This window comes from Balaenoptera physalus (assembly GCF_965194825.1).
Source record: "Balaenoptera physalus genome assembly, chromosome: 6".
Lineage (NCBI taxonomy): Eukaryota > Metazoa > Chordata > Mammalia > Artiodactyla > Balaenopteridae > Balaenoptera > Balaenoptera physalus.
The window spans coordinates 50,903,852-50,927,867 of record NC_138885.1 but is presented as its reverse complement, the minus strand read 5'-3'; the positions used below and the strand labels follow the sequence as shown (position 1 = coordinate 50,927,867).

At 34.3% G+C, this 24,016-nt stretch overlaps 2 long non-coding RNA genes across 4 annotated transcripts in view; one reads left to right on the top strand and one right to left on the bottom strand.

Annotated features, from left to right (window-relative positions):
* The window catches only part of LOC309662480, a 347,855-nt gene that overhangs the window by 159,049 nt on the left and 164,790 nt on the right, over positions 1 to 24,016 (bottom strand). The window lies entirely within an intron of this gene.
* LOC309662426 overlaps positions 1 to 24,016 on the top strand; it is a 408,402-nt gene that overhangs the window by 237,002 nt on the left and 147,384 nt on the right. For all 3 annotated transcript variants that reach the window (XR_014264662.1, XR_014264663.1, XR_014264664.1), the window contains exon 4: positions 3,399 to 10,103. This is a non-coding gene — a long non-coding RNA (uncharacterized lncRNA). The remainder of the gene's footprint in view (positions 1 to 3,398; positions 10,104 to 24,016) is intronic.

Below are 24,016 nucleotides of genomic sequence, written 5' to 3'. Positions count from 1 at the left end.
TGGCCATTTCAGATCAAGTTTTCCACAGACATACTTTGTACATTTGATGAGAAAATGAGAAAATTACATAAACACATAAAAGTTGATTGACAGGTGATATATCCAAAGGAAGGTAACAGGTTAAAAATATAGAAACTTGCTGTATCTTATTAGAAAAAATTCTTCTGCATAGTTTTTTAATGTTGCTTGGTTTGTTTGCTTTACTTGGAATCCTGTGGTTGGGGATATATTGTGTGACTGTGGGGATTTCAAACGTTTGCTCTTTACATTTCTAGAAATACAATAGGCTCACCCAGCTACATTTTTTAAGGTAGCTTTATTTGAGTAGATGCTCTTTTGACCCAAAAAATAGAGAAAAAGAAAATTAAAAAAAAAATCCTTAGATAATCAATTAGGGATGATTAGTGATTAATTTTAGAGTGAAACAGTTAGATCTGGCCATTTCAGTTATAGGGCACAGTGGCTACCCAAATGGTGTCTTTTATATAACCTTGTTTTCATGTAAATGCGTGTGTGTGTTTATGATCATTTTTCTGTATTTGTACAGAATTTAGTGAGTCTCAGAGATCAGTAGGGTGATGTTAATACATGTGGTTTATTGCATAAATTTGAGAGCTATAAGAGGGGGGCTGACTTATGAGACTAAATTGTGGTGCAGGGTTTCTGAGTTATACTGTTTATACATGTTGGGACCTCAGAATATTGTTGAACCAAGGAAATATCATAATGGCCAATAACTATAATATTTTCAAACATTAATGGTGATAGAGTTAGGAAATTATTGCAAATATTGAAGTCACTTTTTTAGTGATTATTCAAAATTTATTACACCTAATAATTCAAATTATTCTCTAATAAAATTAGAATTTGTTCATTAGCTATTCCATGCTTTTCTTGAAATTACCCAGCAGTCTTTGTTCATTAACATATTTTCCTGAAGCTAAATAAAATCATAAACTATGTACTTATTTCTAAGAATTTCCTTAGGGAAGATTTGCTAAAAATTCTTCAAAAGTTAAAAATAACACATTAATATAAATATAGAAAGTCTTCCAGTCTTAAAATTCTCTTAGTTAAAAATCACTCATTTTATCCTTTTATTTTTCCTAAATGTAACACACCATGTACTATTTATTATTAATAATGATTCATTCTTCTGAGTACTAATTATTAATTTTTCTACTGGTTAATAATTTTTCAATCCCCTAATATTTATAATGTATACAATAAATTCTAGGTATTACAGGTATAAAGACAAAGACACGATATTTTTTCTGAGTGTTAGTGAGAAGATAGAAATGAAAACACACTTAATGATCAAAACAATTGTTGATTTGATGAAGGTATTTCAGAGATTAGTAGGAGCATAGGAGAAGGACTATTACATTAGAAGAGAGAAATTCATTCAATAGTTGCATCATTCTTCTCAAAGATGTTTTACATTAAATGCTATGTTTTCAAAAGACCTGAACAGCCTCTGACAAGTGACTATCGAAGCTTTACAGGAATTAAAGGCTAATAACTATATGGACTAATTTTGGGACATTGGTCAATTGTTCTGTCATCCTATAGATAAAGTCTGTATCAGATATCTTGCAAAAAATTTCCAAGGAGAGTTTCAAGAACCACACATCTCTACTCAAGTCAAGAAGGCAATAAGAAACAATATTCTATCTTTTTAAAAAAGATATTTAGAGTCTATCAAAAATAAAATCGAAACAATATACTAAAATCAAGAGTAAAAGTTTTATAGTGTTAGAAAATCTTAGAGACTAGGTAATTAGATACTTCTAAACTTTTTCTGTGGAGTCAATCCAACCACTTGAAAAATGACTATCAAGAATATAAAAGAATTAAAAAGGAGCACTGTTCTGATAAAGTAAGTTTTTACCCCTTGAAGCCACCAGTGTACCTGGCAGTGGTGTGCTAGACCTAGCTCATCTGGCTCATGACACCCAGTTGGCATCCCTTCCCAACTTTGCATTCAGTGATGTTACACTGGCAGCTTGTAAATGGCCATGGGGAGGGTATTTATATCCTGGAAACTGGCAAAGGCTACAAATCAGAACTTCTTTTTCTTTTCCAGAAAGCCATTGTTAAACATCTACCAGTCTGCCACTGAGTACTGAGTATGTAATGGGAGTACTCTGAGGAACACAACTGAAAAAACCATCAATCTAGTGTAATATCTACATGTTACACGGAGGGGCTCAGAGAGATGAAATAGTATTCTTTGCAGATTAACAGATTGTGATAGATTGCAGTGGATCTTTACAAGTGATGCTGTTAATGGGCTGAATTGTGTCCCTTTAAAATTCATATATTGAAGACCTAACACCCAGTGCCTTGAAGATAGGACCTTTCAAGAGGTGATTAAATAATAATGAGGCCATTAGGGTGGGCCCTAATTCAATGACTTATGTCCTTAAAAGAAGAGGAAATTTAGAAACACAAAGAGACACCAGGGATGCGCGCTCACAGAGGAAAGACCATGTGAGGACACGGGGAGGAAGTGGCCATCTGGAAGCCAAGGACAGATACCCCAGGAGACACCAACACCTTGATCTTGGACTTCCAGACTCCAGAGCTGTGAGAAATAAATTTCTGTTTTAGCCTCCCAGTCTGTGGTACTTTGTTATGGCAGCTCTAACAAACGGATACAGATGTTTAAGGTCTTTGCCCAAGAACAGTATGGCACAAAAATGACAGTCAGAGCAATCATGGAAGATCATAGCATGACCTTATCAAGTGTGTTTCTGGTCATTGTTTCACCAATGACTCAGTGGTAGGAGCCTTGTTTTTCAAACATACATACAAGCAGATGGGTATACTAGGCTTAGTTTCTGCCTCTCTAGAAATCAGGATTTATTCTTAATTCTTTTATTCTTCTTTAAAAAGTAACCAGCATCTCTTTGCACCTAGCTAATCTTGCCTTAACTTTGGGTATATTTCTGCTGTGAATTCAGATCAGAGTGAACAGATTCTTGGTCTAGTAAATAGGCAAATCATTCACCAGAAAAGCAGGGACACGTCTGGGAAATTCTCATCCTCTGATTGTACGGATTTCATGCACATCTTTGGAAAAAAAAGGTGAAGTTTGTTAATGTACTTCCTGATCACAAACTGTATGATTTCATTTGACAAGTATTGCCAATTGCAGGAGTAAATTGTATTGTTCCTTACACAGTTATCACACAATTCTCATTCCTGGGCCTTCCATTATTAAAATATTTTCCTTCTTATTCAGCTAGGTATTATTAACCTGTTCTTAACTCTTTACTTCCCCAACCACTGTCTTTTACAGCTTCCTTCACTTAACCTTCTTTCTGGTTTTCCTATTTCTTTGGTTTTCCTGGTACTAATAAATAAACTGACCTCCTCTATTTTTAATTTAACAGAACATACATGAGTGTCTCAGCTCAACAACAGAAGACAAACAGCCTTCCTGTTATTGTAAAACAGCTTTAAGAAGTATTTCTACAGCAATAGAACTGGAATCCAGAGCAACTATTGGCAGTGGAATGGTAAATCACTGTTATTTTCCTGACTATGAATACAAGCAGTATGCTTGCAAAGCCATAATATCACCAGAGGTGATCATTAGTGAATTGCATTTATCATATCTTAATGTGTGATTTTCCACATAGTTAGTGTTGTAGGTCTCTTTTACAACAGTGTGCCTTTTGACCTACTTTTTTTGAAGCTCAGCATCTTGAAATTGAAACTTCAATTTCTAATGCCTGTTTGTCATTCTGCATATGTTTACTTCTGGGATTAAAAAATTTGAGAAACAAGAATATGTAGCAACACATTTCTGGATGTTAATATTGCTGCTGATCTGATTCATATTTTTGTAATGTACCATCATCGGTATTTGAAAAGAACAACTATATTTAGCACAACAAGTTCTATGAAATATTTCATTGTGAAAAATTTGATCAGAAGACATGTGTCCTTCCAACTAGGTATTTATCGAAGATGCTGGAATTAAAAACATCGAAATATGTAGTTGGTATGCATATAAATATAAAAAGTATTCGAGAATAGCAAAGCATTGGCTGTTCTTTGGTTCTTGAGTTGATTTTCTATTTCTTGCTTTATATTTTGGGGGAGCAACCAAACCTCTCTGTACATAGTTTCATCAGAAATAAAATGAAGCTCTCCTTTCCATTAAATAGGTCTTATACAAGACCTGAATACTCAAGCAGAAATGTATTGCCAATATGCAATTGTTAAATTTAAAATTATTGCAATTTTTCCCAGAATAAATGTATAACAACACCTTCATTTACTTCTCAGCATTGAGAAGAAAACTGATGTATTCATCACATAGAAAACAACATCTCTCAACAGTTTTTTGTTCTTTTTTTATTTCACAGGTATAAATTTTACTTCAGAAATTTTTATGTTTTAAAAATGTAATGTGTATTCTGAGTTATAATGTTTTGTTGTTAAATAGAGATTTCAAAAGTAATATGACACATTAACATTTTCAAAAAATCTTAGCTAAATCAGAGGTTTGGATGAAAAGGGAGTTCACAAATTGATGTTCTGATAAACTCTTGTTTTGCACACTAAATAGGCAATTCTGGGGTTCTTCAAATGTAATACCTATAGAATGTCTTCTTTTGAGGAGTTCCAAATTCCTAACAAATATGGTTTTACTAAATCCACATGAGGTTGCATATTTTTATTCCAAGAATATGCTGTATGTTTAGAAAATTGAGGGGCTCAAATATTATATGTTGAAATTGCATAGCAGAGTCATTGACAGTTGCCAAACAACAGAATTGCTTTGTCTTTTGAATATTGCCACTAAGAAATGCGCACCAACGTCCTTGGAAATGATATTTTAAAATTTCAAAAAACCCACACACACACAAAAACCCTCAATTGGTTCTTCTCATTTCCCTGCATAAAATAGCACTATATTAATTATAATAGAATAGAATAATTTCCTCTTATTTGATAAAAATGTAATATTCCATAACTTGTTTTATGACCACAGATAATTACTTTTACCCATATTGGAGAAAAAGTAGCAAATATTTAGCAAGATACTAAAAAAATCATGAGACATTTTGCTTACCAAAAATTGTCTACACTTCAAAATGTGATAACAATTTGAAAAAATAAGCCCTCATAGAACTGATCTTCATAAATATCAATTGATCTTCATAAATATCAATATGCCTGTAAAAATTAGGATTTTATTTTATGGAATTACTTTAGTTTTACCTTTTAATTTTTAACTACAAAAGCAAGAATACCCTTGTTGAAATAAAATCAAGTAGCTCAGAATTATATGTAGTTGGTTATGAAATTCTCCCTCCCAACCCCTCTATTTCTATTCCCAGAGATACCTACTAGTAAACATTTGGTGTGTATTATGTCAGACTTCCTTTCCTCATATAACCAAATATAGAATTTTAAAATGATCATTCCATACATATTTTTTTGCTGCTTGCTTTTTAAACATTTAAGAATATCTTTTCATGCCAGTACATGAAGAGTTACCTCATTCTTTCAAATGGCTTAACAGCATTTTACTGTATGAATATGTCATTATTTATTGAATTAAATACCTATAGGTGGATGTTTAGGTTGTTTCCAATTTTAATTCAATTTCTAAGGGAATAGTTGTAAAACGTATGCTTTAATTATGAGCCAGAGTATTAGTTATTCAGATGAAAAACACTAATCTCCTAGAGACTTCTCACTGACTAAAGTCAAAATAGAAAAAATAGAGACCTAGATTTTATACTACATTTTTATATCAGTCAGCAACTATGTAGTGTATTGGAAAGGACTGTAGATTTGGAGCCAAGGAATCTGGGTCTCTTTCAAACCCTGTCACTTATTAATTATATGGCATTGGGCAAACCATCTCACTCCTCTGAACCTTGTTTTTTCATTGACAAAATGATGAATGTAAACTCCATGGTCTTTAAAGAGTCTAAGAACTCTAAATGGAAGATTCGATGTTGCTATTATAAAAAATTATGTACCCATCACTCACTAGGTGAGGTGAGGATTTCAGAGAAAAATAAGCAGTCCTCCATCACTTTAGATTATTTATTTTGTGGTAGGAAAGGCTGATGGGTGTCATGGCACATAAATTGAAGAATAGCCAAAATTTATACTCCTTTCCATGCCTATATTTTAGCCATTCCTTGTCCTATATTCTATTCTACAGATATATTTGGGGAATCCAGACTTTATATTCTTAGGTGGGATGTCCTATACTCAGACACAGCAGATTAATATAGTTTTGGATGGAAGAGTTTCTGATGCTTGGTCAGTCTTGGATTGATCATATTTTCTCAGAGTCTTCCTTGTCTGGGTAGATTCTTGACGTTAGAATTGAATTAGGACAGGCTGTTTAGAATGTAGTGTGCCAAGGAGCAGCTTTTAGAGATTCTGTCAGTGGCGTAGAACTGATTCAAGGACACTAGTATTTAGTATTTACTCTTGCTTCTTCTACTAGTTTACTAGATGATTTGCTTTTGGATCTGTCTGAATCGTTAGATAAAGAATGGATACATAAGTTGGTTCTCTAAAATGGTAACATGGGAATAATTGATTTTGATCATTCCATTATTTAGTTCAATTAAAATAAAAATAGGCTTCTTTTGCGGAGTCCTTTCTTTGGTCACACATATCAGGCACAACTCTATGGTCTCTGTGTCTGGGTAATGACAATAACAATGTCAAGTATAAAGATTCTCTTGAAAAAGTGTGTAAAACGTTTGGATGCATGTTGCCACAAGGCAGTACGGTTATTAACATATTATGATTTTTTTCCACTAAGTCCAAACTGAGTACCTGAAATCAAGCTAAGATGTGAACTAAAGGAAGTTCTCTTGTAGTAGCAGATAGGTCATCTACTATAATTGTAAACACCCATTGCCCAGACTAATTTTATTTATGCCTCTGATGGTGTGAGATTTTATTTGCTTTAGGTTGCATTTCCCAACAAAATGTACTTCATAACCAATTTTCTTAATGGCAATTCATACACGGTGTATTTAATAATGTCATTAATTGCTCTGTTACTAATTGTTTCATTACCTTTCTCATATTAGCAACTGTGAACACCCAACATTATTTATCAGGTGTATGAGTGCCCTCTCTCTCCTGGGCAGTGATGCTTACTTAGGAACAGAAATGAAATCCTTTAGCAGGATTCCTGCCTTTCCCCACAGCTCCTACTGTCACCTGGGGTGAAGGCCAGCTCTAATTTTTAAAATAATTGCCATGAATACAGTTTATATATACAAGGAGCCCATGAAAACGGCTTCAGTGTTGATCCTCACATTAATCCCATTTTTCTACTCTCAGAAGAAAAACTAACATTATCCTTATATAAATAATTTATATGAAACCATTGGCAGGGGAGTGGGGTGGTACTGGTAGCTTATCTAAGAAGCCTGATAGGCCAGATTGCTTCTTCTACTAGGGGGCTAGAAGATTTTTAATGATGTTCCTGCATTTGTTTTCATCATTTCCATAAGATTACAGACCCGATGCAAATATCTTGTAAAATGTATGAATTGGAATAAAAAATTTTACAGGTCAATATCAATAATCATGTGAAAGCTTCACAGGAATTTACTCTCTTTTAAAACTAAAAGGGCTAAGAGTGTTTTTTAACTGCTTTGCTCTTCATCTGAACACAATGATTTCTTCAGTCTACCTTCTTTTTCCTTTCGGTGAGCTTAATTTAATATGAATCATCGAAGCAAAATTGTAGCTGTTTATAAAGCAAATTCATCTCTTTTATTTGTATATTGGGTTGGCTATGCAGCCTTGTTTCATTTAAAAAAAAAATTGTTCATATTTTCATCTTGAACATTTTTCAGATAACTTTATCCACTTCTAACCAAAAAGCTTTAAAATATTTTTTTTAGAATCTTGATGTTAATGCAGGCACCACTACCAATTCTGGGTGAGACAAATGAATCTATTTTCTCAGCAAGATTCAAGACTTCATGCCCCCCTGTTAAGGCTCATGCTATGAGCAGGGCTGGTACTGTTTATGACAGATGCAAATTATACTCTACATCTTTTGTATTTTACAATTTATAGTCAGGCATGCATCCTCCAAATCCAATTCTTTCCTTTAAAGCCCAGAATTCTGGACACTTCATAAAGCAAAAAGCTTGCTGCCACCTTCAAGGAACTCAAATTATCTGATTTTTTTATTTGCTGCTGCCATTAGATTGAAATGATTTTTCTTCAGTTTGCTCAAAGCCAGATTTAAAGTCAGGTCCCAGAGGTAACAGGAAAGTCGATCCCCTAAGCTACTCAGTCGTTGTTTGCTTTTTTTACATGTAATATCCTACTTCTAAGCCAGAATATAATTTAAAATACAAAACACACTGTACATAAATATGTCCTTTGGAAGTTTTGTAATCTGACATTTAGTAGAAGTTAACTAAGTGCCTTATATCATGTTTGTTGAGGAAAATGGAGAAATTACAAATATCCTTCAAGACAATTATTTCTTAATAGCTTTCTACATATTTTGAATGCTACACGTTTCCTTACTACTTTAGATCAATAACATGACGTGCTCTTTTTGAACAGAGACCTGCTAGATTTCTCATTTACTATGCACCTAAATAAGCTAAAAAACATTCAAAACACTTCATACATTATGAGCTTCTGATAGGCATTCCAAGAGCTCTCCTTTGCAGTCACTTTCTGTTTGCTGGGGAACAGCAAAGGGTTACTTCAGCCCAGACGCTGTAAGTACCAGCAACAGGAATCCATTGGCTTTCATTTGTCCATGTCTTTCATTTGATACTACCAGTATTAATAGCTTTGCAAGGAAATTCTGCAGTCATTAATCATAATAATTAATCAGATCCAATTATATTGCATATAAATGTGAACAAATTGCTGAAAAAATAATGATCTATCACCAACATGTCACAAGGAGAAAGAGACTAAAATAGTAATTAGAAGCAGGGATTTAGTTGTATACAAGTGCCCTGCAACTGATTTTAACAGTATGATGATTCGATGATGTAATTAGTCAAAAGTCTAGCAGGCTTTTTTATAGCAGACCATCTAATGACTGTACATCTGGAGAAAATAAAGTCCACTTTTCTATAAGATCGTTCTGCATTTGCTCCTTACTTTGCGCTTCTGAATAAAGGAGATCTGCTGCCCTTGGCTTTCTAATACTGGGAACTAAATTGTTCCTGCATATGTTTTCTAGATTTTCAATGTCTGTTTGTAAAGTAAGGCTGTCTGTTAACTGAAGATCTCTGAAGTTAGGAATTAAGATACTCTAATAGCATTTTTTTTTTTTTACTCTTGTAATCATAAAAATGCGTAACATAATTCAAAATACAATGTTTTGGTTATAGTAAGTTAACACTGTGGGTGGCGTACATGATAGCTATGTTCACCTATCTTCTTTCCCTTGAACTGAACGGAAAACATTTCAGTAAATGGAATTACTCTGTTTTCACTTCAGTTAGCACTCTCTAGAGCACTGGCAGATTTTATCAGAAACCATTTTTTAAAAATATGTGTGTGTGTGTGTGTGTGTGTGTGTGTGTGTGTGTGCGCGCGCGCGCGTGTATAAATTCTTCTTTAACAGATTTTAAAATCTGACCAAAGTACATTGTTCCATATAAGTTATTCTGTAAAACAATTTTAATAGGTCTTTTCTTTTTATTTTCACTTGTCTCACAGGATAGAGCTTCCAAACATATATTTTCAATTTAAAACTTGTGCTATGCACATACATAATTAGCACTAGTTTATTGTGTGGTCAAATATGTATTTTTAAACCTTTCAAAACATTTCCTTGCTTGACTCACAGATTACACATAAAATGGTTAACTAAAGATTGATGAGCAGTTTTTATGATAGGTTTGCGACTTGAAAATAAATGTTAGGTTCATCATAGTTTTCAATATTAAGCACTGCACTTTACCATCTTTGATCTCAGTGTTGTGACTACTACAAAGAAATAAAACCTTATCTTACCTTTTCCAGCATCTACTGCAGAAGACCTCAATAATGCATAAGAACATCTGGAAGTACGGTAATTTCAGCTATCAGAGATAAGAATTGACACAGAACAGGTAAACCCTACAAAGTCATCATGTTGAAATGAACTGATTAAGGTTTAGTAACATAAAACATCATGTATAGTGTTTCCATGCTTGCTACATCTTGCTATTTTATATTAAAAAAGGAATGTCAATTATATATATTTAATAGGTTGATTAGCTGGTAGCAATATTATATTTTACATAAAGAGACAGAAATGTCTGCAGATCTATTGCCATACACATCTATTTAGAGTTAACTGTGAGTTCATAGAAAATACATGGGGATAGTAAACAGGGTTTTGAAATGACAATTTTTTACTGGTTGAAAGTGCTAATTGCTAGTTTCTCAAGGGTATAGAATTAATCACCTGCTAGATTTACAGTCTCTAGGTTGAGACCTGAGGATGGAGGCAATAAGAAAAGCTCTTGAGGGACATATCATATGGTGAGTCTAAATATCAGTCTCTATGCATATGTAAATTGGTAACAAAGTTTTTTCAAAGCTCAAGTATGCTAATTTCAAACAGGCAAGACTAAAGCTAGCTTTTAGCAGCTGTTTAACGTCTGCCTGTGGGTGGTAGAGAGAGCTTAAAATACAAGCAAACAGTGGTGCATAAGTAATTAAGCAACATTTTGCTGGGCATAAATAATTCTGTTTATATTGCTCTTTTGAAGAGTATAGAATACAAAATAACAGATCAAGTGCACCATTGGTCACCAGAGGTTAACTGTTCTTCCTCCTTACCTTTTCTTTGGTTTTATGATTTAAGAGGAATAAATAACAGAGTCAATCTTTTATAACTTCATAGGAAATAAAATCATTTAAGGTGGGGAAAAACCCTATTACAGAATCACTGTTCTTATAGTTCAACTATATTGTTTTTAGCCTATTCCTCTAGTGATTTATTGGAAGAAAATGTACTATCTAATCAAAGATTTGCTTATTAACATTTATTTTAGTATTATTGAAAGTGAATTATTGTGATGTTTGTTAAAAAAATTAAACTTTTAACAAAATTTGAAAGAAAGAAAAATGCCTCAATTTTTCAGGACCAATTTTAATTATCCCGTACATTAAAAATAAAAGGTAAGTGATTCACTCAGAGGTCATTGCCTAAAAATGAGGAATGCTTAATTCACTGTACCACATATAGAATAATCACCTAATTTTAACAGCTCTTGCTAAGCCACTAGAAATGTCTAAAAGCAAAAGGAAAGCTGGTATAAAAAAACTGCATTTGATTCAATAAAAACCTTGAAATTGACCAGAAGGAAGATGAAAGATTTAACACGATTTAGAAATACCTAGTCTGGAAAGAAAGGATTATAGATACTAACTGTGAAAAGAGTCAGGGGTTTAAACTTTGTTTTCGTTAAATATTCATGGCTTAAGGAGTTAATGGTTAAAGGAAGTACTCAGTTGGGTATCAGATATTATAAAGGGCTTTATAGCACATAAGAATGCTAGGAAGGCAGGAGTAGCCATTTATGCACAAGATTGCTATTTCCCTTTGCACTGAAGGAGCAGGTAAACAAAATAGAATTTTCAAAACCCCCTTTTATCCATCCTCTACATTCTAAAAAAATATGTAAAATTTGGTGAAATAAAACAATTGGTTTTTTATGACATTTCTATGTTTTCCAATTTTGCATTTTTTAACCTCTCATGAGGTTGGATTTTAAAACCACATGGCCTGAACAGAAGAACGGATGGGACAATAGGTGATATGTACAGACTTGATATTCAGTCCAGGTGATCTGTCCTAGGAAAGATGTTGTTACTTTGTACCTGGTTCTTCCCCTTTCTCTTCTACAATATGTGGATATTAACACCTGTTCAGTCTCCCTAACAAAGTAAAATGATGAAGTTCAGTTAAATGACTAGAAAATAAGCATTTCTTTGGGACACCATTCTAAAGCTTCTCAGGCTCACTGAACATCTTACTCAGATTCGCTTTCATTCTCTATGAACCAATGGACAGAGCTCTCATTATCTAGCTAATGGAGGATGGATGGGAGAAGGAAGCAAGTAACAGGTTCCCTATATCTACATGACAATTTTAAGATATGTTTTAAAATTCTGACAAAAATGGATAGTAAATAGTCACCACTACTCAAACTAGTATAATTAGGGTTCTTTTTCCTTAGTCAATATTTTCCTGAAAATTGTACTTGTTGTCTATGCATATCCTGAGTAATAATTTCTTTTTTAAATCAGAGGAGGCCTTGACTACGTATGTTTAGGTAAAAACTTGTATATTTTTATATGCTGTTAGGTTAGCATATGTCTTGGCCATGTATGATTAGGTATGAACTTTAAATTTTGTTTTAGGAAATTTGTAGTGTTCTGCTTGGCCATTAATTTTTCTTCCTCTTGATCTTCAGCCTTCTGTGTGCTGCTTAGTACCTATTATTATTTTGGACTTGCATATGCTCTGAGGTGTTTGTCCCACCAAAAATAGACAGTTACTGAAAAAGCAAAGTAACACTGGAAGTGGAATTAAGTTTGGGTTGCCATAGACATACCATGGTACCTTTGTTCTATACCTCATCATGCATTTGTCAGTGGAGGATAACACTTTCTACACTTTACTGTAATTCATAAGTAAAAATGTTGCTTTTATTTCTCATATTATCTGTGGAGGTATGAATGCAGCCAAGCTTCGACTTTTGGTGATCAGATTAGTTTAATGCATATTTAAAAAGACAGTAGAATAATTTTGTTCAGAATAATCAGTCTAACTGATACAGACCTCAACATAGTAATGAACTATGATCAACTTACTTTGTTCCACTGGCAAAGTTAATATTAACCTGCAAGATATGAAGGAACAGTGTATAGATGACTAGGAGAGATCAGAAACAAAGGTCCAAGTTGGAAAGCTGATCTAACAGATAGTGAAATCTGGAGTTTTATTCCAGAGCCAAGTCCAGTACTAGGAAGGCAGAAAGTGATAGATACAATGTATATAGATACCCAATATCAATTAGCAAGAAGATTATGGGACCAGGAAAATCCAGAGAATTCTAATCCCAGGATAGAGACTGCTTATCTTCTACAAACTTTGATACTTTTTGTAGTGTATTTATATACAAACACATACACACATATGCAGAGTCAGAGGGTTGCAGAGACTCTGCAGTCTCTGCAGATATATCTTCTGTAAAGGTGGGCAAAGCAGAAAATTCCCTTAAGGATAATAAGGCATATTCTCAGAAATATTTGTAATCCTTTATGCTCAGTGCTTCATTTCATCAGAAGGAAATGCAGATTTACTTATTCATTCTTCCATTCACTCAGCCACTGACTGTTTTCTTCCTTACTACAATGTGTAGGACAGAGTGCAAATTAAAACAAATGCAAAGATACATAGGGTACAGTAGAATAGTAGGGTCAATAAATGTGGAAATACTGAAAAGTCAGAGTTGAATATTACTTATTGCTGACAGGTCTCTCACTTGATCTCTGACTTTTTAAGCCAGCATTATGACAGCTATTAAGAGATGGGATTACCTGTAATGTGATCCAACATATATAGAGAATACAGAATATCTGTGAATATAAAATATCTACTGTAAACTTTCCCTTTTCAGCCACTCTGTAAAATTCTGACCACTCACCATACCATGCTCCTTGGAAATGGTTGTATGGATATATGCTGGTACAGATTGCCTATTGCTCTATTATTCCCTATGAAATTCTAAAAACTTTGAATATAGGGAGCATACTTATTCCTAAATGGTACCCCATATACCCATGGTACTCACTCTTCCCAGTGATCATTCAGAAAACCTTTTGAGCCTGTTAACAAAAGCTATTTCAGAATGAACCTTTGTCTTGTCCTTGTTTCAATTCACAAAGTTAAATTTACTTGGAATTTCAAACTTCCTCTGTTTTAAAACTGTTGGTTTCAGATGCAGACTGCATAGTTTTCTGTATTGGGAAAGACAATTTTAATTTGTGAATCACATAGTAATATTTTTCTTTTTAAAACTTGGAAGCAGCATTCTGCTGATTTGCTTTAAAGGTGTGCTGCTATGAAAGAGGGAACAATTACATATACAAAAGAGTTTATCTGGGAAAACTGGTGGAGAATAGCAGAATAACTTGAACGACACGAATGTCTGAAAAAGGAAAAATCCTATTTTCTTACACCAATTAACTTATTTTCCAGATATTATCTAGATCTTTTGGGCATGTAAGATAAATTTGTTTTACTAATTCCCTTTGAAAATATCTGAGCTCCTCTTTCTTTTTCTGTTTTTGACTGCAGTCAGCACATGGAGTTAATACATACTTGGACCAAACAAGGAGGTGACATTGGCAAATCAGCCTAATGCTCTTACCTTGAGGGAAAAAATGTTCCTTATGCATTACATCTCTATACAGAATACTACTGTGCATATATCCTTGGAGGTAAAGAAACTTTCAAGAAAAAATTAAAATTCACCATACTATCTTTCTAACTAACCTAAATCAACACCTATATAAAGAGCAAGATTGGAGCAAAGAAAGATGAGAACTTCTCATCAAAGGCCCAGAGGCCTGTAGGTTGCATAGGATACCTTGAACCTGGAATCACTTCATCCATATTCTCTTCCCTTTGGTGTCAGTCTGATATGTGCACACCAGCTATAAAATGTTGTCTTCTTTTGGTTTCTGAACTGAAATTCATCTTAAAGGCATCACCAAATCTGTTGACTATACTTCATGTTACGAGAAAAATCTAGACAGAATCATTTCAGTATTTGGGTTTTTCACCTTTTTAAATGTGTTTTTATGGAGATGATTGTACAATGTTAAGATTAATTGCAGCTGAGAAACTTCTCTCATTATATTTACTAATTTGTATACCAACCAAATGGTAAAAGGGAAAAAAAAACTAAAAACATATTTGGTAATTTCATGAATTTAAAAACTAGCCCTCAGGGAAAATGCATCACTTTTTATTTTGTATCACTGCTGTGTTTAAGAAACCTAAAAAAGGCAATTTCATATTCTCATATTTTGACAAGTACTTTACATTTGCTTGAATAAATATTTTACTATGAAAGGAATATGATTAAAAAGACAAGGAACCCCACACTATTAACTTCTCAGGAACATTAAAGCAGTAAAAGTACACACTCCGTAAGCCAAGGGATGCAGCAGCGCTCAGTTAACTCCAACCAATCCTGGAAAAGGATTTTCTTTTTCTTTCTTATTTTCAAGCTTCAAGAAACCCTACACTTGAAGAAAGGGAATATGTGCTTCAACTGTCATATTGATGTGGCAGAATTTAGCTCTTTTGTGATGAGCTTCCACGTCCCCAGAGCATAAAGACAATAGCACACTATATAGATAGCCAATAAATCAATTAGCTTTAGCAGCCAGAGTTCAAGAAATGCATTAATTCTTTTCGATGAAAACACAGCTTTTACTTGTAGCCACACTTCATACTGTTAAGGTCAATTTTTCACGTGGAAATTATATTTAGTGGCTGAAAAAAATCACTCATAAATTTTGTAAAGCAAAAAGAAGCACTTATTAACATAGGATAACAAGTTTGTTTTATTTGTAATTATCTATCTTTAGAGTAATTGAGATTCTAAACAGCAGCTAATAGCCTCACTGTCTCAAATTACTACTGCCTGTAACTTTACTTTGCCAAACATCAAAGAGCTTTTCAATTGCAACTCTACTACTAAAACCTGGGTCATTTTCTAGCAATTAATTGGAAGAGGTGATTAATAGCTTAATAATGGGTTGCTCTGTGTTTAAAAAAGTGCAGGGGATGTGCATAGGAAAGGAATATGTAATTTTGTATCCCTGAAACATAACCTAATTGAAAAATCAGCAGTTGGTCTTATTTACTTTAGGCTTGTATTTCCAAACCCTCTTTTGATCTACTCTGAGAAAATGTGTAAATCTGGAGAGTATTTTTTAATTAACTCCTTGAACATTGAACACGCTATGAATTTAAGGAGCACAAGCTATTCCATGACACCTGCTGTGCCGCAGTAAACTTCACAGAAATTTGAGGCCAATATGTGTCAAGTATCTACCTGGATGTGCAGATGGTGGTGCCCATTTAGCAAGTCACACACTGTCAGGCTATCAGTGGATTTGTAGGGCACACTCACCTACAGCAGAGCCTTGTGACTGTGATGCGTGGAAGCCTATGTCCACTTCTATTATGCATTCCTGTTATATACACCTCAGATTCAGTGGCTGTAAATTCTAGCTGCAATCTATCAAAATATCCTTCCAGAAACATCCAATGAAATAGTGCAACTTAGTGAGTTCCCTAAGCTAAACACTCCATGTTTTGAGACTAGTCTCAAGGAAATGGCAAGTTGGCTAGTCAGATGGAGAGGAGTTCAGTGAGGGGGAAGGTCTCTAGATAAAGGCAAAGGATGGGACTAGCAAACTGAAAAGGACCAGGACTCATTTCTCCAGCTCATGACACCATCAGGTTGATCCATGGCAAATGTCCTTTTGGATATGGGAGTCACTGATATTTTTTCCATGATCTACCACAATTGCTGTAGATGCTCTTGGATTTCTTCCTCATGTTGCCAGAAGAAAGTAAAGAATGAGGCTCTCAATTTCCACTAATTTTCTTCATGTTGGACATGTCTGCCTCCCGTTTTAGTCTCATCTTATCCTCGTTGATTCTAGAAATACCGGGCTGTTTATCTCCTGCTGTATTTACATGATGACTTAACGCTAGAGGAAATCAGTACTTCACTAAGTATCTGACACTCTTTCCATAGGACCAAACATAAAATGAGAAAGGAAGGACAGTTAAATAAAGAAAACAACCCGGAAATGAGCTCCACTTCCCCAGCTCTCACAAACCCAAACATCCATTCTGGAAGGCTGATTTACTCTTCCAAGGTTAAGGACCCGACTGGTCCCAGAATTTTTTTTTTCTTTAAACTCTTTACTTTCCACACATATTGGGGAATATATAGAGATATAGAAAAAAATTTAAAAAAAAAAGATAATGGCTTGCTCTGCCACCACTAAAAGATACACAGTCACTCCAATTTATTCAGCTTAATAAAGATGGAGCAGCATGCCAGTGATGGGAAAAGCCAGTTGGCTGAAAACAAAGGCAAGAATGGCTTTAGTAGATTGATATACACTCTTAAGCAGGACCCTACTCATCCCCAGATGTCAAAGTCTAGAGAAGGCTGAATGAACAGAAAGTGGTTCAACTGCAAGAGGGCTGACCTGTACCTTAGAACTTCCTGCTGGGCAGATAGCCTGAAGTTTTCATTATCCTCCAGCTTGGAGTGGAGAGCTCTGCTTCCAAGATGTGTTAGAGACAGACCAGCACAACAGAGGCAGTCCGTTTCTCGCATAGCTTTTTATAGTTTTCCTTGGGAAAATAAATTGTTATGCTTGATTTACTTATCTTTGTACCTCTAGCTAAATCTCCCCATGACCTTCAGATTCTTAGTATAATTTTCTATGCATTCAAATTTTTGAATGTGTTGATTTTATTTCCTGTGACCACCCTCCTAGAAGTCTCCATCCATGTCTCAGCTCTGGTTTGATTGTTTTCAAGCTAGGCCTGCTACTAGGTTTTGTCTTATTCTTGTCTTCCAGAATTCCTTTTATGTTTCTCTCACTTTACTTCCTGAATTTGGTGGAATAAATCCTCTAATGAACTTTATGTGAAAGGGTACTTGGAAGATAAGTTGTTAGAGCCTTTGACTGAAATGTTTGTACACTGCCCTTCTTTGTTCCATTGTTTGGTAGCTCCCAGTGTTTCTCCGAAAAGTCTGGAACACCTCTGATTCTTGATTCCTTGTATATTAACTTTTTTAAAGGGGTGAGTTTTGTTTTTCTCTCTGGAAGCAATTCTAATCTAATAGTAATACTTGACATATTAAAATTTCATGATTTTGTGCTTTGGTATGAGTCTTTTTCATTCTTCCTACTGGGCACATGCCTGGAAATATATATATATATATATATATATATATATATATATATCTTTTAGTTCTGGAAGATTTCCCTTTTTTTTCCTTAACAATTTTTTTCCATTTCATTATCTATGTTTTCTACTAGCCGGATGTTAAAACTCCTGAGCTGGTCCCCTAATTGTCTTATTTTTTCTTACCTAATTTACTCTGTTTTTGTTTTACATGTTAGCTCCTTAAGCTTATCTTTCAACTCTTCTATTGATTTTTTAAAATTTTGTTTTTAGATTTTATAATTTCCATGGCTTATTTCTTATTCTTTGATTTAAAAAATATTATTTTGTGTGTTTTATGAACGTAGTGTCATTTATTATTTTCTAAGTGTATTAATTACATTTTTCCCATAATTTTCTTTTGCATCAACACTATCTCTATTTCTACTTTTAGTCCCTATTTATTTTTGATGTCCCCTTTATTTCAAGAGTTTTCATTCACATCTTGTTGCAAATATCTGGTGGTTTTTGGCTGTACTGATTAGAAGCTTACTGTGCCCAGGAAGAATGTCAGTTGGCTGACTTTGCTCTAGGGTGCCCAGCCTGCTAGCTGGCTTGGTAATTTGCAGGCATGTGGGGTGATACAAACCTAGCCATAGTTACTGAGAGTGGGGTAAGAGGAACATTGTAGACTTCTTCCCTGTTTGCAGCGTGGTGCCTTTCCCCCATCATCTGAGCTTGGTGTCCCTGAATACAGTACTTCTTTGTTTTGTTTTGTTTTGCTTTTCTTCCAGAGATTAAAATTTTCAGAATTGTAGGGATGGAAGAAATGCAGTGCTTGGCTGTACAGGTAGGATCTGGGCTAGCTTTCATACAAACTGCCTGTTTCCAGTTAGATATTTTTCCCTGTGCAAGTGTTCTCATTTAGAATGTCCGTCTTTTCTTGCAATATTGATACATTTGTGACATCTCATTTTATCTGAAAAGTGGAAAAGAGAAGGGCCCTTTTATTTTTTTTATGAAAATTCAGGGTAGCCTAAGCAGTTAGTGATGTAATTTTCCCCAAATCTTTACAGCATTTTTAGTAAAGAATCATCACCTCTTTTATAGATTAAATAATTAAGGCTTAGAGAAATTTCTTAAGTTACATGAAATTTCAGGGTAAGTAAATGGCAGAATCAGTATTTGTACCCAAGTCTCACAGATTCTAAAGCATATTTTATTTTTAACACTATAAAGCCTCCATAAAAATTGATATTTTAAAATTGGTTTCAAAGCTGATTCTAGCAGGAAGAGAATTTGATGGGCTGCAGAGTTAGCTGGACTAGGAGTCATAATGATTTTCTTTTGGCAAGGCACCATTTTGCCTCCATTTTACCCCAGATCCTCCATTTTCTCCCCATCCTCCCTATTAAACTCTATTTTGGAAATTTTAACTTATATTAGAGTATGGAGTATTGACAAAAACTTTAGAAATTGCCTTTCCTAGGGACATTTGAATGATAATAAAGGAAGATTTTCGATGAAGCTCTAATAATATTTCAGGGGGTAGAAGAAGACACATTTTAGACTCAAATAAATTTCTGAAATAACTATGTAGATGGACATCTGTGCTGTCTACCTACCAGGCAAGTTATTAATGTTGAGAACAAAATGAAGCCATATGGCATTAACTGGTGGCATCTCTTCATAGCAGGGAGAGAGGGAGGCAGAGAAATAGATCTACTTAGGATGCTGACATGATAGGCCAGCTCTTGAGATTTGGCTCTCAGGGGTGTGTCTGGGATGTGTACAGTATTTTATCTAAAGCAGCTAGGAATGGGAAGAATGAGAGTATGATGAAAAGCCAAGTGGAGAACAGTGAATAGATTAGATAAGAGAGACAATATCATATTTCTAGGTTGAGATAAGATTATGGGGAATCTTACATTGAACTCTATTATATGGCAATGGAATGCTAATGATAATTTCTGCACTTGAAATTTACAGAGCTAGACCTATACTTGGAGAGATTGAATGTGATAGAAATATCTTCCTTATCTTTATCTGTATTTAAATAGTTTAATTTGTTGGCTAGAATAAATGGAATTGAATGAACAATAAACTCCAGAGTCACTGTAGATAAGATGGCTACAATTTATTGTCCAACCTAGATCACTTATGAGTGGAAGGAAGGCGTTAGGGCAAAAGGCATAAACAGGAAATCTCCCAAGCACATTGGAACGTATAGTCATCCTACCTAGGATGAAGATGGAGAAAGGGGGTAAGATAGAGCATATAAAAACTTGTCTGAATATTATCAGGAAGAGAAGGGAAAAGTGAAAAATAGTGAGTCATTATAATAAAATCTTTGGCTTTTAATTTCATATTCAAAGTCTTTAATGGGCTCAAGTATAACTTTTTTTCTGATATACATCATTTTAGTCTTCAAAGCTCTTATTCAAAAAAAGTGAGAGTGTGCTCTTGTGAATCCATATATTCAAGGATATTAAATAGCAATATTTTTGATGATTTAAAAAATTTACTTTCATTTGGTTACAGAAATATATTTAATTTAATTCCCTTTATAACCAGAGCAAAAAATAGGCCTTGAGTTTATTGTCATATGTGTCTAAGTGCTCGAAATGTATGTTGAATAATCATTTAGTAATGTGAGATAACAAAAACTGTGATATGTGAATGCACTGTTTTGTTTGAAGAATTATTTAGTCCTTTGATAGACAGCTTATGTTCAAATTATTTCTCTTTCATTGAGCAGGGCCAACTTATCCATTAAGCCCAGTGGGCATAGCAGCCTAGACCTACCATAATTTTCGAGGCCCATGAAGACATTTTAATTTCTTTAAAAATCTGAATTCAAATGCTAAACTTTTAGATCATGAAAAATGTTTTTTAACATATAATAATAATATATTCTTATGTCAATGAATGTAGTTAGTAAATACAATTTTTGAAAATTCTTACGGAGGAAGGAGTCTCACAAAAGCAAAAGTGAATGAGGCCTACAAAAGTCATGGAGTCCAAGGAAACTGAAAAAATACTCTTTAAAAACCCTTCAGTATAGTGTTAGAATACTTTTTTTTTTTAGTCTTACCTAAGATTTCATTTTAATTTGTGTATCTGGAACAAGGTAACATATTTTCTTTGGGAGTTGAAAAATCTCTAAAGATAATTACCCTCTTTCCTCCAATATCTTTATTATGTGTTTTGTGGAGAGAACTACTTTCATTTTCTAATGTCTTTTTCATCGATTATGGTAAAAGTCCTCCTGCGAACTATTGAGGATGTTTTCTCAGGGAAAGGTTGAGGAGATACCTGAGTTGGAAGCATCAGCAAGCCTCAGATGAAAACAGGGATAGAGAGGGACATTTGATTATAGTTCAGGTTCACAAAAGAACTAGGTGGGACCCCAGCTTCACATGGCCGGCCTTCATTTCATTTAGGACCAAATCCCAGGTGGCTGTTAGTGCTACTTTGCTTATTTCTGTGTAAAGTAAACAAATGCCCTTCTTTCCAGCATCCAAATCTTTGCTGGTAGTTGGTGAAGGCCAGTATCACACATGAGGAATAAGGCTAAACATATGCTCTTGTTACATGAACACTTTAGTAGGAAGCTACAATTTTCCTAACAGATATACACATTGTATATACCATTTTTACCTATAACTACTTGTATGACTATTAATACAAATGATGATACCAGTGAAAAAATAATTTAAAACAACAATAGTTAACATATATTGGGAAACACATTATTCAAATGTGTTATCCTTGAATTTTCACCACAATCCTATGAAAGTTGTTGGAATATCTATATGTATCAAGAAGGAAGGGCGTATCTACTACCTACTATATTCTAGACTCTGTGAAAATAGTGGAGAATAGATAGGTGAGGTTTCTACTCTCTTCGAGGTAATATTCTAGTGTGATATAGAAGAAACAAACCAATAAGATAAATATCGGATGGTGATAATTTCAATGTAGAGAATTATAAAAGAATGACGGGATAGAGAACATTGGTGTTACTAGATACATTAGATTAGCTAGTCCAGCATTTAATTTAAAATATAATGTTCAGAAAAATGAAAATGGTTGATGTGGCTGGAGCATGGTGAAGAAGGAGGAGAGCACAGAAGATGTCAGAGAAGTAAGTGCATAGGGCCAGATTGTGTGGAACACTGGAAACAAATAAAGGTTCCATTCTTAGCATGATGGGAATTTATTGGAAGCTCTTCAACAAGAGAAGGACGTGACCCTACATTTTTGGTTTGAAAAGCTGGGTGGATGGTGGTCTTCTTGAATGAGTGAGAAAAACTCATAAAGAAACAATTTTGGCAAGAAAACTTAAAAATTGTGTTTTACAGTTTAGTTTTGTTTTACTGTTCAAGGAGCAGAATGAATTAAGCAGTTGGATGTGAGTTTTGAGTTTTATAAAGATATAAATTGAGCCTTAAAATTAGAATTTAGAACTATAGGACTGGATGAGGTCACCAAGGTGGAAGGTGTAGATAGGAAAGAGAAGGGTATATAAGACAGTGTTCTGCAGGGCTTCAAAATTTAGAGTTTGAGCCGAATAGAAAAATCTAGAAAATGATATGGTGAAATGACCATCAGTGGAGCAGAAAGAAAATTAAGAATGTGGGAAGACTGAGACCAAAATAAAATATTTTCAGAAAAGTGGAGTGGCCAACTGTGTCAAATGCTGGTGAAGGTTTAAATTAGATATGCATAGATAGAGACTGGATCATTGGATTTAAAAACATGGTGACCTTAAGAGCAGTGTTTGTGATGCTGTGAGAATGGTAGTGTGATTGGATTAGGTTGAGGAAACTGTGTGAAGAAGGTGAATATAAAGCATCATTTCAAGAAATGTTGGTATGAAGGAGACAGTGTAAAAGGAAGTAGGCTAGAAGCACAGTTGTTTTTGTTCCTTTTTTCCTTCCTCCCTCCCTTCCTTCCTTTCTCTTCTTTTTTAAAAACAGGACCTTCTAGGTCATCTTTGCATGCTGATAGAAATGACATTGTAGGGAGAAACTGATACTATAAGAGCCATAGAGGATAAAAGTTCTCATCAGTGTAATGGATGGCGAGAAGGAAGGATCCAGGACATAAGTGTAGTGATTCACCATTGACAGGCAGCAGGGCACTTTATTCCCAGTAACAGTTAGGACAGTAGAGCCTGTGATGTTGACTGATTGGACATTTTGCTGGGGGAGCGATAAGGAACGTGTGTTGTAGATATTAGCAAAAGTGAATGACTTTATTTGAAAAAGAGAACTCTTAACCAGTCAACACAAAACAAAAGAATAAAGAGTTAAAAGAAAATCAACTAGGAAAGATTAGAACCTACTTTTACTCGACCATCTCTTACAAGGATGTTGGAGTCTTTTGACATGTTAGTTTCCAAAGATACCATTCATGTGAATAGTGATAATTGTGTAGCACATCGCCGTATCTTATTTAGTGATCATGGGTAAATCAGCTTTTTTTTTGGTAGAGATGTGCCATATTTGTAAATGTGTTCTACCTAAAACCTCTGAAACCTTGACATAGATTTTCTTAATTCCTTAAAATAGATGTTACAAATAATGTCTTCATTCATTTGCCAATCTCAGAATTCTATAGTTCAATTTTAGGACTCATATTATTGGAATGTCTATATTCCTAACAAAGGCTACCTACTCATCCCCACCTTCTCCCTGTATCCCCGCCTCCCTGATTATCCTAAACCTATTGAGTTTTTTCCTGAAATGCTTTAGTATGAACCATATGATGTCTGTTTGATTGCATATGGTCTGTCCTGATACTCGATTTATCAGATAAATTTCTCAGTGAATTTTAAACACTTTAAGGCTAAGGAGCTGGCTGATTGCCAATTTTTAACTCCTTCCTTAGTTCCTAATCTAATGTTGCAAGTTCAGCAAGTGTTTAATAAATGCTTGTTGAAAAGCAGGACTGAACTATATTTCTAAGACAAGGATTTCTATTTTGTTGACTTACACCTTTTTAAGATTGTTTTTGAAGAGGCAGCCTACA